Here is a 12,102-nt window from a genome sequence, read left to right on the forward strand (position 1 = left end):
AAGTAAGAGAAAGGAATAAAAGGAATACAAATAGGAAACAAAGACGTGAAACACTCACTGTTTGCAGATGAAATGATTTTATATATAAAAAATCCTAAAGAATCCACTGGAAAACTATTAGAAATAATCAACAACTACAGTAAAGTTGCAGGGTACAAAATGAACTTAGAAAAATCAGTTGCATTTCTATACTCCAATAATGAACTAACAGAAAGAGAACTCAAGAACACAATCCCAGTTACAATGGCAACAAAAGGAATAAAATATCTAGGAATAAATTAAACCAAGGAGGTGAAATACCTATACAATGAAAACTATAAGACATTACTGAAAGAAATATGATGATGAAGAAATGGAAAGATATTCCATGCATATGGATCGGAAGAATAAACATAGTTGAAATGTCCATACTACCTAAAGCAATCTACAGATCCAACGCAATCCCAATCAGAATGCCAATGACATTCTTCACGGAAACAAAACAAAGAATCTTAAAATTCATATGAGGCAACAAAAGACGCCCAATAACTAAAGCAATCGTGAGAAAAATGAACAAAGCTGGAGGCATCACAATCCCTGTCTTCAAAATATACTACAAAGCTATAGTAATCAAAACAGCATGGTACTGGTACAAAAACAGGCATACAGAACAATGGAACAGAACTGAAAGCCTAGGAATAAAACCACACATCTACAGACAGCTAATCTTTGACAAAGGTGCTAAGACCATAGAATGGAGAAAGGAAAGTGTCTTCAATAAATGGTGTTGAGAAAACTGGACAGCCACATGCAAAAGAATAAAAGTAGACCACTATCTTTCGCCATTCACAAATATAAATTCAAAATGGATTGAAGATTTGAAAGTAAGACCTGAAACTAAACATTTCTAGAAGAAAATATAGGTAGTACATTCTTTGCCATAGTCTTGAAAGGATTTTTTCAAATACCATGTCTTCTCAGACAAGGGAAACAAAAGAAAAAACAAACAAGTGGGACTTCATCAGACTAAAGAGCTTCTGCAAGGTAAAGGAAACCAAGATCAAAACAAAAAACAGCCCACCAACTGGGAGAAAATATTTGCCAATCATATATCCGATGAGAGGTTAATCTCCATAATATATAAGGAATTCACACAATTGAAAACAAAAAAACAACCCAATGAAAAAATGGGCAGAGGATATGAACAGACATCTTTTCATGTTCAACTAATCATCAGGGAAATGCAAATAAAAACTACACTAAGATATCACCTAACATCCTTTAAAATGGTTATAATCACCAAGACAGAAAAATAACATGTTGGAAAAGGCTGTAGAGAAAAGGGAATCCTCATACACTGCTGGCGGGAATGCAAACTGGGGCAACCACTATGGAAAACAGTACAGAGATTCCTCAAAAAATTAAAAGTAGCAATACCATATGACCCAGCTATCCCACTACCGGGTATCTAGCCAAAGAACCTGAAATCAACAATTCAAAGAGACTTACTTACGCACCCCTATGTTCACTGCAGCACTATTCACAATAGCCAAGACGTGGAAGCAACCCAAGTGCCCATCAACTGATGACTGGATAAAGATGTGGTGTATAAATATAAACAATGGAATACTACTCAGCCATAAAAAAGACAAAATCATCCCATTTGCAACAACATGTATGGACCTTGAGGGTATTATATTAAGTGAAATAAGCCAGCCAGACAAGAAACAAACACCATATGATTTCACTCGTGTGGAAGATAAACACATGGTCACAGAAAACAGTTCAGTGGTTACCAGGGGGAAGGGGGCTAAGGGGGCAAGGGGTTGGGCACAAATGGTGAAGGGAACACTTATATGGTGACAGACAAATAATAATATAAACTGAAATTTCACAATGTTGTAAACTATTGATCTCAATAAAAAAAATTCACATCTTGATAAAAAATACTTTAAGGTGTTTAAAGTTAGATGCTTACTAGTGATGTCATGTTTTCCATCTATTTCTTTATACACTACAAGTCCTTTAAATTTACCTTTCCTCTAGTACTTTTTATGGTATAATATACACTTGTTAAATATTTTACTGAAACATAGGAAAAAATTGTAGAGTGTGAATGACATCTTTTTCAATAGAAGATTTCCTTTATTTCTGGCTGGCAACGGGAGCTAATCTATCATATGATCCAGCTATTCCACTGCTGGGTATCTAGCCAAAGAACTTGAAAACACATATGCATAAAGATACACGCATCCCTATGTTCATCGCAACATTATTCACAATAGCCAAGACTTGGAAGTAACCTAGGTGCCCATCAAGGGACAAATGGATAAAGACGATATGGTATATATACATAATGGAATACTACTCAGCCATAAGAAATGATGAAATCTGCCATTTATGACAACATGGATGGACCTTGAGGGTATTATGCTAAGTGAAATAAGTCAGAGGGAGAAAGTCAAATATCATATGATCTCACTCATAAGTAGAAGATAAAAACAACAACAAACAAACACAGCAACAGAGACTGGATTGGTGGTTACAGTGGGGTGGAGGGGGAGAAAGAGGTGATTAGGCACACGTGTGGTGATGGACTGTGATTAGTCTTTGGGTGATGAACATGATGTAATCTATACAGAATTGGAAATATACTATGATGCACACCTGAAAGCTACAGAATGTTATAATCCAATGTTACTGCAACAAATAAATAAATAAATAAATAAATAAAACATTTTCTTTAGTTTCTGGCTGGCAATGGGAGCTAATCTAATCAGAGATTAAGCGAATTTGAAGCCAGTTTTCAATCATATTAAGACCTGGTCAACTTCTCTGGTTCACCCTTAATGCTGGAATAGTCATTCAGAGATCTCAAATGAAAGCCTAGAATGTTTACCAAAACTCTATTTCTATAGCACCATGAGACTGCTGGAAATTCTGCTTAGATTCCCAGCATCTTAGCAGCCACTTTCTCCTCAACTTCCTTGCCTATTGGCTTGCACTGCTTACTAATCTACAACAACTTCTAGGGGAACCATAGTTTAGACTTTTGGGCTCACTTCTCTATGTTCATATTCTCTTCAGGATCTTGGTCACTCAAGCTCTAGATGCCTTGGTAACCCTGAATTCCAACAGTCTCTCCACTCCTGTAAGACTGCCAAAAGCTCTCCTCAGTTTCTCTCTTTGCAACCACTCATGTTCAACTTTCCTTCCTCTCGGTGATGTCATCTTCAAAATGGTGAAAACTCCCCTAGGTATAATTAATGTGCCTCCTCACATTGATAAAATTAAAAAGCCAAAAATAAAAACTCTTAGCAAGTTAGGAACAAAAAAATAATTTCCCTACTTTGTTAAAACCTATCAGAAGCCAAGAGTAAACAGTATACTTAAAAATAAAATAACAGATGTTTTTTCATGTATTTTAAGAAAAAGGTAATGATGGAAATCACATGTGCTATCCAACATAGTACTGAAAGCCACAGCCAATGCAATAAATCAAGAAAAGAAAATAAACATATTAATTCTGGAAAGGAAAAGACCTCCAAAAAGTGGTTATTTTTATATAATATGAATACCTATACCTATCCTTATAAAACTCAATGAGAATAGCATAAAACACTATGAAAATTCATATGAACACTCAGTATGATGTCAAGAAATAAAAGATCCCTGTCCTTGTAGAAACTGCATTCTTGTTTCACAGATATGGTAGGAAAGATAACTAGTAACAACAAACATCATAAACAGGTAAATCATCAAATTTGTTAGAAGGTGATAAACACCATGAAAACGTAAAATAAAATACAGTAGGATAAGAGGAAATCAGAACTGGGAACAGGTAGACAACAAATTTTTTTTTAAAAAATCATGGTTATTTGTCCTACGAGACATCAAAAACTATTTTAACAATACAATAATTGGAAGTACGTGGTAATGGCACATGAATACAAAAATAGATCAATGGAACAGAATAGAAATTGTAGAAACAGACACCTGTAAATATAAGATGTTAGTATATACAAATGTGCTATTAGCAGGAAGACAGACTATTCAATAAATGGTGCCAGGACAACTGGCAAGCTACTTAAATAAAAGTAAATGAGATTTATATACTACATCATTAAAACGTAGAGGAAAAAAAAGTCAGAGAGTTAAAAGATAAACTACCTAATCGTGACAATTAAATCTCCAGTTACTAGAAAAAAAGTGGGAGGGGGAAATGAGAAGTTGTTGTTCAATGGGTATAATGTTTTAGTTTTGCAAGATGAAAAACTTCTGGAGATCTGTTGCACATCATTGTAAATATACTTAACACTACTGAACTATGGACTTAAAAATGGTTAAGATGGTAAGTTTTAAGTTATGAGTTTATGTTATGTTTTTTAATTGCAAAAAAAAAGTGTAAGTGAGTATTTTATGCCTCTGGGCAAAGAAATCTTCCTTAAATAAACTAAAGAGTACACATAAACCATAAAGGAAAAGACTGATAAATCTGATCTTTTTTGGTAGAATTTCTATATATCACAAGACAATATACTCAAAAGGAAAGACGAGTGATAACATAGAAAATAATTGGCATCAAATAGAAAAAAAGGATGAATAATCAAAAGATCTAAAGAAAATCTACAAATCAGTAAGAAAAATGTTCAATATCCAACAGGAAGAGATACAAAGCATATGCATAAATAGGCTATTCCCATTAGAGAAAATACAAACGGTCCTAAAAAATAAAAAAACAGCAAAAATAAGCAACCCCACTAGTAATTAGTGAAATAAATACTAAAGACTGAGATGACATTTTCTACTAGCCAGATTCAAAGAATTTGAAAGCTTGATGACAACAAGAGTTCACAAATGTGTGAGATAACTTTCAAGTACTAATGATAAAGGGATAGATTGAAACAACAGTTCTGGAAGACAATCTGGCACTATCTTCCAAATTAAAACTGCATATATCATCACTGTGTGCCTCTTTATAGAAGATGATGTGGGAACCTGGAATTGGCCACCCCAAGATATGTCTCTTTGGCATCAGGATTATTTGAGGCTGATTGCTTTTGATAAACTGGGACAGGGAAAGAGTCTCTGAGGAATGGAACTTGCCCTTTGTTAGGACACATTTACATCTGTGAGGTAAATCTCTATCTGTAAAGGTGCCTCCCTCTCTGTACCAGGAAGAAGAAAGGAGATGACCTTCTCTCTAGAAACTCTTAATCAATACCAAAGGCAAGGACTTAAATCTGCATTTTATTGTGCTAGTCTGGCAACCTCCTGTAACTGTCTTCCCTCCCCCTCCCAACGTTGGCATTTCTTAAGGATTAAGCATCTTTCCTTAGGCTAGGAACTGATTGCTGTGCTCACCTGTGACCGCCCAGCTCCAGACAATCGACTTGCCTCCAGCTACGCCCTCTGAGACAGCAGACCACTACCTGCTGTGTCCATGAAGCACTGTGCCGACAGGGCAATCTTGTGACTATTGTGGGAGGGACATTTCAATCACATGTGAAACACCCTGTTTCGGGGTATATAACCACTATGTGTACCCCACTTCTTCGGTACCCTTTCTTCCTTCGGGAAGAAAGGCCCCGGGCCATGGTTCCTCATAAAGCTTTGTTTAATTTTCTCTTGCTATTCTGTCTCTTGTGAATTTAATTCGTTCTCAGCCAGACGAACCCACATTTGGGAAGAGGAAACGTCTTCCTCCCCTACAATGACAACACTTAGAAATCAAACCTGAATCTAATCATTTTACTTGTTTCAATTAGGATCCAAATAAGGCATATCAACCCCTCACATTAGGACCCTTATTTGGATCTCAATTCAAACAAGTAAAATAGTAAAAATATGGAACAAAACGTTTCTGACATTACAACAATTTAAAATTTGAATATTTTACTGGATATTTAATGATATTAAAGAATTATTGTTAATTTAAAGTATGATAATGGTATTGTGATTATGTTTTTCTAAAAAAGAAAGGATCTTATCTTTCCAGAAACATACGAAATATTTACAGATCAAATGACAGAATATCTGGATTTGTTTGAAAATATGAGAAGAGAGAAAGTGAGTGAGAATATAGATAAAACAAGATTGGTCATTGATTGATAACTGCTGAAGGTGAGTAGGAATTCATTATTCTATTTTGTTTACTTTGGTATATGTTTGAAAATTTCCATAATAAAACATTTTTAAGATGTATATACCATTCGACTCAGAAATTCCACTTTTCTTTATCTCAAAGGAACTCACGTGTAGGTGAATGAGGAAGCACATACAGGGATACTCCTGTCTTCACTGTTTGTAGTTTTAAAAAATCATAAACGATCTGCTGTAAAAATCTTGAGTATCCAAATAAAACTATGGTATACCTACAGTACAAAAAGCAATGCAGAAATTGAAAAACAACAAAACACAGACCCAAATACGTTGTAGAGTAAAAAAATCATATAGCCAAACTATATAAATATACCATTTATAAAAAATAATCCACATATTACATATTTCCTACAAGTATGTGTGTATACATGTATATATATGTGTGTGTGTGTATACACATAAATATAAATGGATTGAAAATATCTGAAAAGACAGACACCAAATGTTTAACAATGCTTACCTATGGAGAAAACGAAAAAGAACTAGGACTGTGAGAATGCTCAAAAGAGACTTTAGTTTTATCTATCTTGTTAGAATTCCAAAAAAGAGAATTACTTCTGTAGGTAAAATTTATTTTTAAAAAAGAACATTAATTCACATTTTTACTGTCTCTACAAATCAACAAATCTTTTTTGACTTTTGTTCAGAAACAGAACCAAGAAATATTTCCTGGAAAATTAACTATACAACATATCCTTCTCTACATTAAAAATAAAGAACTTATAGACAAGAATGCAAGCAATCTGGGGGAAAAAATATTAGGCTTAACCACATTAAATTGGCAATATTCTATCATTTTTGCCTTCAAAACATGGCAATTTCATGAGGTTTGACCTAACAGACTTTCTAATAGCAATATTATTATTGCAGTAAGTTTTTTACATTTACATATAATATACTCTTGAAAACTTGTATGAAAGATAAAATGTGTGAAAAAATAAAACAGATTACTATTAGAAAGTTAAAGAAATGTGTATGTCCCTAATTTCACCAGACCAGTTGTCAACAATTACAACATTTCTACATTTTCTTCAAATTCTGTCCTCCTACTTAACACACAATATTGGATTAATATTCTTTAGTCCAATAAGCATCTGACTGAAGCCAAAGATTTGTAATTTTCACCTTGGTCTTAAATAATATTCAATTTATAAGCATGGTTTATAATTATCACCAGCAGCTGAATTTCTTTAACGTTCCGCTCATTCTTATAAAATAGGAGCAAGTGTAAAATAAGAGCAAGGACTGTATAAGTAACTTTTTTAAAAGATGGCAACACTTTTGAAGCCAAAATACTGGAATAGACACAACTAGGCAGTATCATGTTAGTTGGTTACTGAGTCTCATTTATTCATAAGAAAAGCAGAGTATAATGTGCAAAAATACGGGTTGCATAAAAAAAAGTCAAAATTATGGGAACAAAGGACCTCTTGTAATTATAATTATTCTTATCATCACAATGATCCTAACACCAACTTAAGACTTAAGGAATTGGGCTTTACCAAAAATTTGTGGGAAAGATGCAAGAAATGCATTATTTTCTATTCTTCCTCTTAGATCTTCAATCTAGTCCCCATTAATTCATGCCCCACTTGAAGAGTAAAGAATTTTTATAAACATGTCTTTTAAAATGATCTGATCACATCCTTCTCCTGTTTAAATCTCTTCAATTCCCCTGCTTAAAACACTTCAATAGATTCCTACAGCTCTTAAAATCCATGAAGTCCTATAAGGACCAAATGATGTGATTCCTTTCTACTCTTCAGTCGTACATCATATCATTTTTGCCATAGTTCTCTGTGTTCCAGTTATACAGTCTTTTTTTTTTTTTTTTTACTTTAGCTTCACTTTTCTTGTCTTTTTTTTTTTTTTTAAAAGATTGGCACCTGAGCTAACAACTGTTGCCAAACTTTTTTTTTCCTGCTTTTTCTCCCCAAATCCCCCCAGTACATGTTCTATATTTTAGTTGTGGGTCCTTCTAGTTGTGGCACATGGGACATCGCCTCAGCATGGCCTGATAAGCAGTGCCATGTCTGCGCCCAGGATCTGAACCAGCGAAACCCACTGGGCTGCCGAAGCAGGGCGCAGGAACTTAACCACTTGGCCATGGGGCCAGCCCTAGCTTCACTCTTTAAAAATTACATTTTGGGGGCCAGCCCAGTCATGTAGTAGTTAAGTCTGCATGCTCCACTTTGGCAGCCCAAGGTTCATGGGTTCGGATCCTGTGCACGGACCTACACAATGCCATCCAGCCATGCTGGGGCAACGTCCCATGTACAAAATAGAGGAAGACTGGCACACGTTAGCTCAGGGACAATCTTCCTCAATCAAAAAGAGGAAGCTTAACAACAAATGTTAGCTCAGGGCCAATCTCCCTCACCAAAAAAAAAAAAAGAAACAAAAAAGAAAAACTACATTTTGTAAACTATCATACAGTAAAACTGACTTTTTTGTGTGCACAGTTCTATGAATTTTAACACATATATAGAGTCATGTAACCATCACCACAAGCAGAATACAGAGAGTTCCATGACCCCCAAAATAAACTCCCTCATGCTTTATAGTCACACTCTCCCATCATACCTAACCCCTAACTGTTCTATTCAGAATGGCTTTGTCTTTTTGTCATATAGTATATATACTATATACATATAATGTCATATAAATAGAGCCATACAGTATGTTATTTTTCGAGACTGGCTTTTTTCACCTAGCACAATGCCTCTGAAATTGACCCAAGTTGTTACATGTATCAATAATTTGTTCCTTTTTATTGCTGAGTAGTAGTAATCCACTGTATGATGTACTACAGTTTATCTGCTCACTCATCAGAAAAACATTCAGGTTGTTTCCAGTCTTTGGAGATTATGAATAGGGGGGCTAAAACATTGGTTTTTTTTGTTTTTATGTGAAATTAAGTTTTTATCCTCTAGGGTAAATACACAGAGGGTGACTGCCGGGGTCATATGTAAGTGCATGTTTAACCATATTTAAAAAGTACCAAATTGTTTTTCAGAGTGTAAAAACAAAAATCAGTAAGGTTAACATGATCAGTGCTAACCATGTTGATGTTGTACTCTGTGATATAATGTGAAGAAAAGGTCACTTCAGCTCTTGTGGTACTCTTCCCAAAAAACCATAGCCTAAGTCTAATCATGAGAAAAACATTACACAAACCCAAATGAGGGATATTCTTCAAAACTCCCAACTAGTACTATTCAAAAGTGTCAAAGCTATCAAAAACAAGGAAAGACTAACAAATTGTCACAAATCAGAGGAGACTAAGGAAACACGATGATTAAATGCAATGTGGGATCCTAAAGTGGGATAGAAAAAGGACGTTAGTGGAAACTGGTACAATCCAAATAAAGTCTGGAGTTTAGTTACAAGTAACATATCAATTTTAATTTCTTAGCTTTGAAATATACAGAATGGTTTTTTAAGATGTTAACATTACAGGAAACTGAGGTATATAGGCACTCTGCATCATCTTTGCCACTTTTCCATAATTCTAAATTCATTCCAAAATTTCTTTATTTAAAAGAAATAGATGCACTGTTTTTCATTGTCCCCAGAAATGTATGAGAGTTCTAGTTTTCTGCATCCTCGCTAGCACCTGGTATTGTCATTATTTCTTATTTTAGTCATTCTAATAGATATGTAGTGGCATATCTCATCATGGTTTTAATTCGCATTTCTCTAATAGCTAATGATTTTCAACATCTTTTCATGTGTTTATTTACCAATCTTGTATTCTCTCTGATGAAATGTCTACATCTTCTGCCCATTTTTAAGTTGAGTTGTTTGCATCCTTACTGTGGAGTTTTGAAAATTCTTTATATATTCTTGATACAAGTCCTTTACCGGATATGTGATATGCAAATATTCGCTCTCAGACTGTAGATTGCATTTTTATCCTCTTAACAGTGTCTTGCACAGAGCAAAAGCTTTTAATTTCTACTAAGTCCAATATATCAACTTTTTTTCTTTAATGGATCATGCTTTTGGCGTCATGTCTAAGAATCTTTGCCTAACCTCAAGTCACAAAGATTTTCTCTTATGCCTTCTTGCAAACGCTTTATAGTTTCACATTTTACATTTAGATATATGATGTATTTTTTAAATTTTTTATTTTGTTGCGGTGATAACAGGTTATAACATTGTAAAATTTCAGTTGTACATTATTATTTGTCAGTCACCACATATATATTTCCCCTTTACTTCTTATGCCCACCCCCCAACCTCCTTCTCTTCTGGTAACCACTAATCTGTTCTCTTTGTCCATGTATTTGTTTATCTTTCACATATGAGTGAAATCATACAATGTTTGTCTTTCTCTGTCTGGCTTATTTCGTTTAACATAATACCCTCAAGGTCCACTCATGTTGTTGCAAATGGGACAATTTTTTAGTTTTTATGGTTGAGTAGTATTCCATTGTGTATATATACCACATCTTCTTTATCTACAATGTATTTTGAATTAATTGTTATATAAGGTGTGAAGTACAAATAAAAGTTCTTTTTTTCTTTTGCATACGAATGCAAAGCTAACACCATTTACTAAAAAAGCTATCCTTTCTCTCGAATTGCTTTTGCACATTCATCAAAAATCAACTGGCCATGTTTGTGTAGTCCTATTTCTGAACTGTCTACTCTGTTCCAATGATCTACATGTCTCTCGCTTTGCCAATACCACATCATCTTTATTACCACACCGACATTCTTTTAATACCTTCAATATACTATAAACACCTTCCTTACTTCAAGAACTTTAGATATGCTGGTTCTGTCTGCCTGCATATTCTTTCTTCCTTACCTAGAACTCCTAACTCATCTTTTGGAATTCAGCTTAAATGTCACTTTCTCAGGAAAATTTTTCCATCAAGAAAGTCAAAGAAGTTTCATGAGAAAGGGAAAAAAATCAAGATGCATCAATCCAATAGGGATTCCAATTACCAACTCAGCATAAGTTAGAGACTACCATGTCTTTGAAAAACTATTAGGATTTCCCAAGCTTTGTCACTCCCCTGTGTGTATCTGTGCCACCACCCCTTCTCTATCTCTTCCTCCTTCTACCTTTCCCCTAATGCTTAGCTATAAAATTCTAAAAGCAAAAAAGGGAAAGTATACTTGTCATCCTGGGGGCAAGTAAGGGGGGGCAGTTGTCAATAATACATCATTCCATTTCTGTCATGGATAGATGCTGGAGAGAGAGAAGAGTCTCTAAGGAACAGAAGAAAGTGGATACACTTTCTAGGGCATAGGACAAGAGGGAAACTCATCTAGGTTTAACAACAAAAATGTCCATTCCCAACAAAAAAGCTATTGAGAACAGGCTGATCTTTGTAGTAAGTAATTACAATTTAGAGAATTAACTGGCATGGGGGGAAAGTTAAGACTTCTTTTAAAGAGCCTTTTCCCTTAAAATGCTATGTAGTTGATAGTAATGATTTCAAAATACCATAATCAGAAAAAAAAAAAGCAAAGTGAACTAATATTTTTTGAGCATTTGTTATATGCCAGGCATGGGGTTGGACACTATACATACGTGTTCTCATATAGTCTTTACAAAAAGTCTATACAGTAGATATTATTATTTCTACTTTATAGAGAAAGAAACTGAGCTTATACAGCTAGATTGGTTCTATTTCCTTTTTTATTCCTATTCCCCTAATTTGCTTTCATAATAATTACACTGATTATGAAAAAATATATAAAGCAATATATGAAAAATCTCAGCTTAAGTGAGAAAAGACAATTAACAGATACCAATGCTGAGATAACAAAGATGTCTCAATTATCTAATAAGGATTTTAAAGCAGCTATCAGTAAAATGTCCCAAGAAGGAATTACGAACACTACTAAAACAATGTAAAAACAGAAAGTCTCAGGAAAGAAACAGAAGATATAAAGAAAAATCAAATGGAAATTTTAGAACTAAAAAATACAGCAGCCAAAATC

The 12,102-nt window shown here is 34.3% G+C and overlaps 1 protein-coding gene across 25 annotated transcripts in view; it reads right to left on the reverse strand.

Moving 5' to 3' along the window:
• Window positions 1–12,102, reverse strand: part of NCOA1 (nuclear receptor coactivator 1) — a 250,453-nt gene that overhangs the window by 161,929 nt on the left and 76,422 nt on the right. For 3 of the 25 annotated variants that reach the window (XM_070235848.1, XM_070235834.1, XM_070235835.1), the window contains exon 3: window positions 6,235–6,353. The exons of the other annotated variants lie outside the window; for them this stretch is intronic. The gene's annotated coding sequence lies outside the window, so the exon portion shown is untranslated. The remainder of the gene's footprint in view (window positions 1–6,234; window positions 6,354–12,102) is intronic. 25 annotated transcript variants of the gene reach the window in all.

This window comes from Equus caballus, chromosome 15 (assembly GCF_041296265.1).
Source record: "Equus caballus isolate H_3958 breed thoroughbred chromosome 15, TB-T2T, whole genome shotgun sequence".
In the NCBI taxonomy this organism is placed as follows: domain Eukaryota; kingdom Metazoa; phylum Chordata; class Mammalia; order Perissodactyla; family Equidae; genus Equus; species Equus caballus.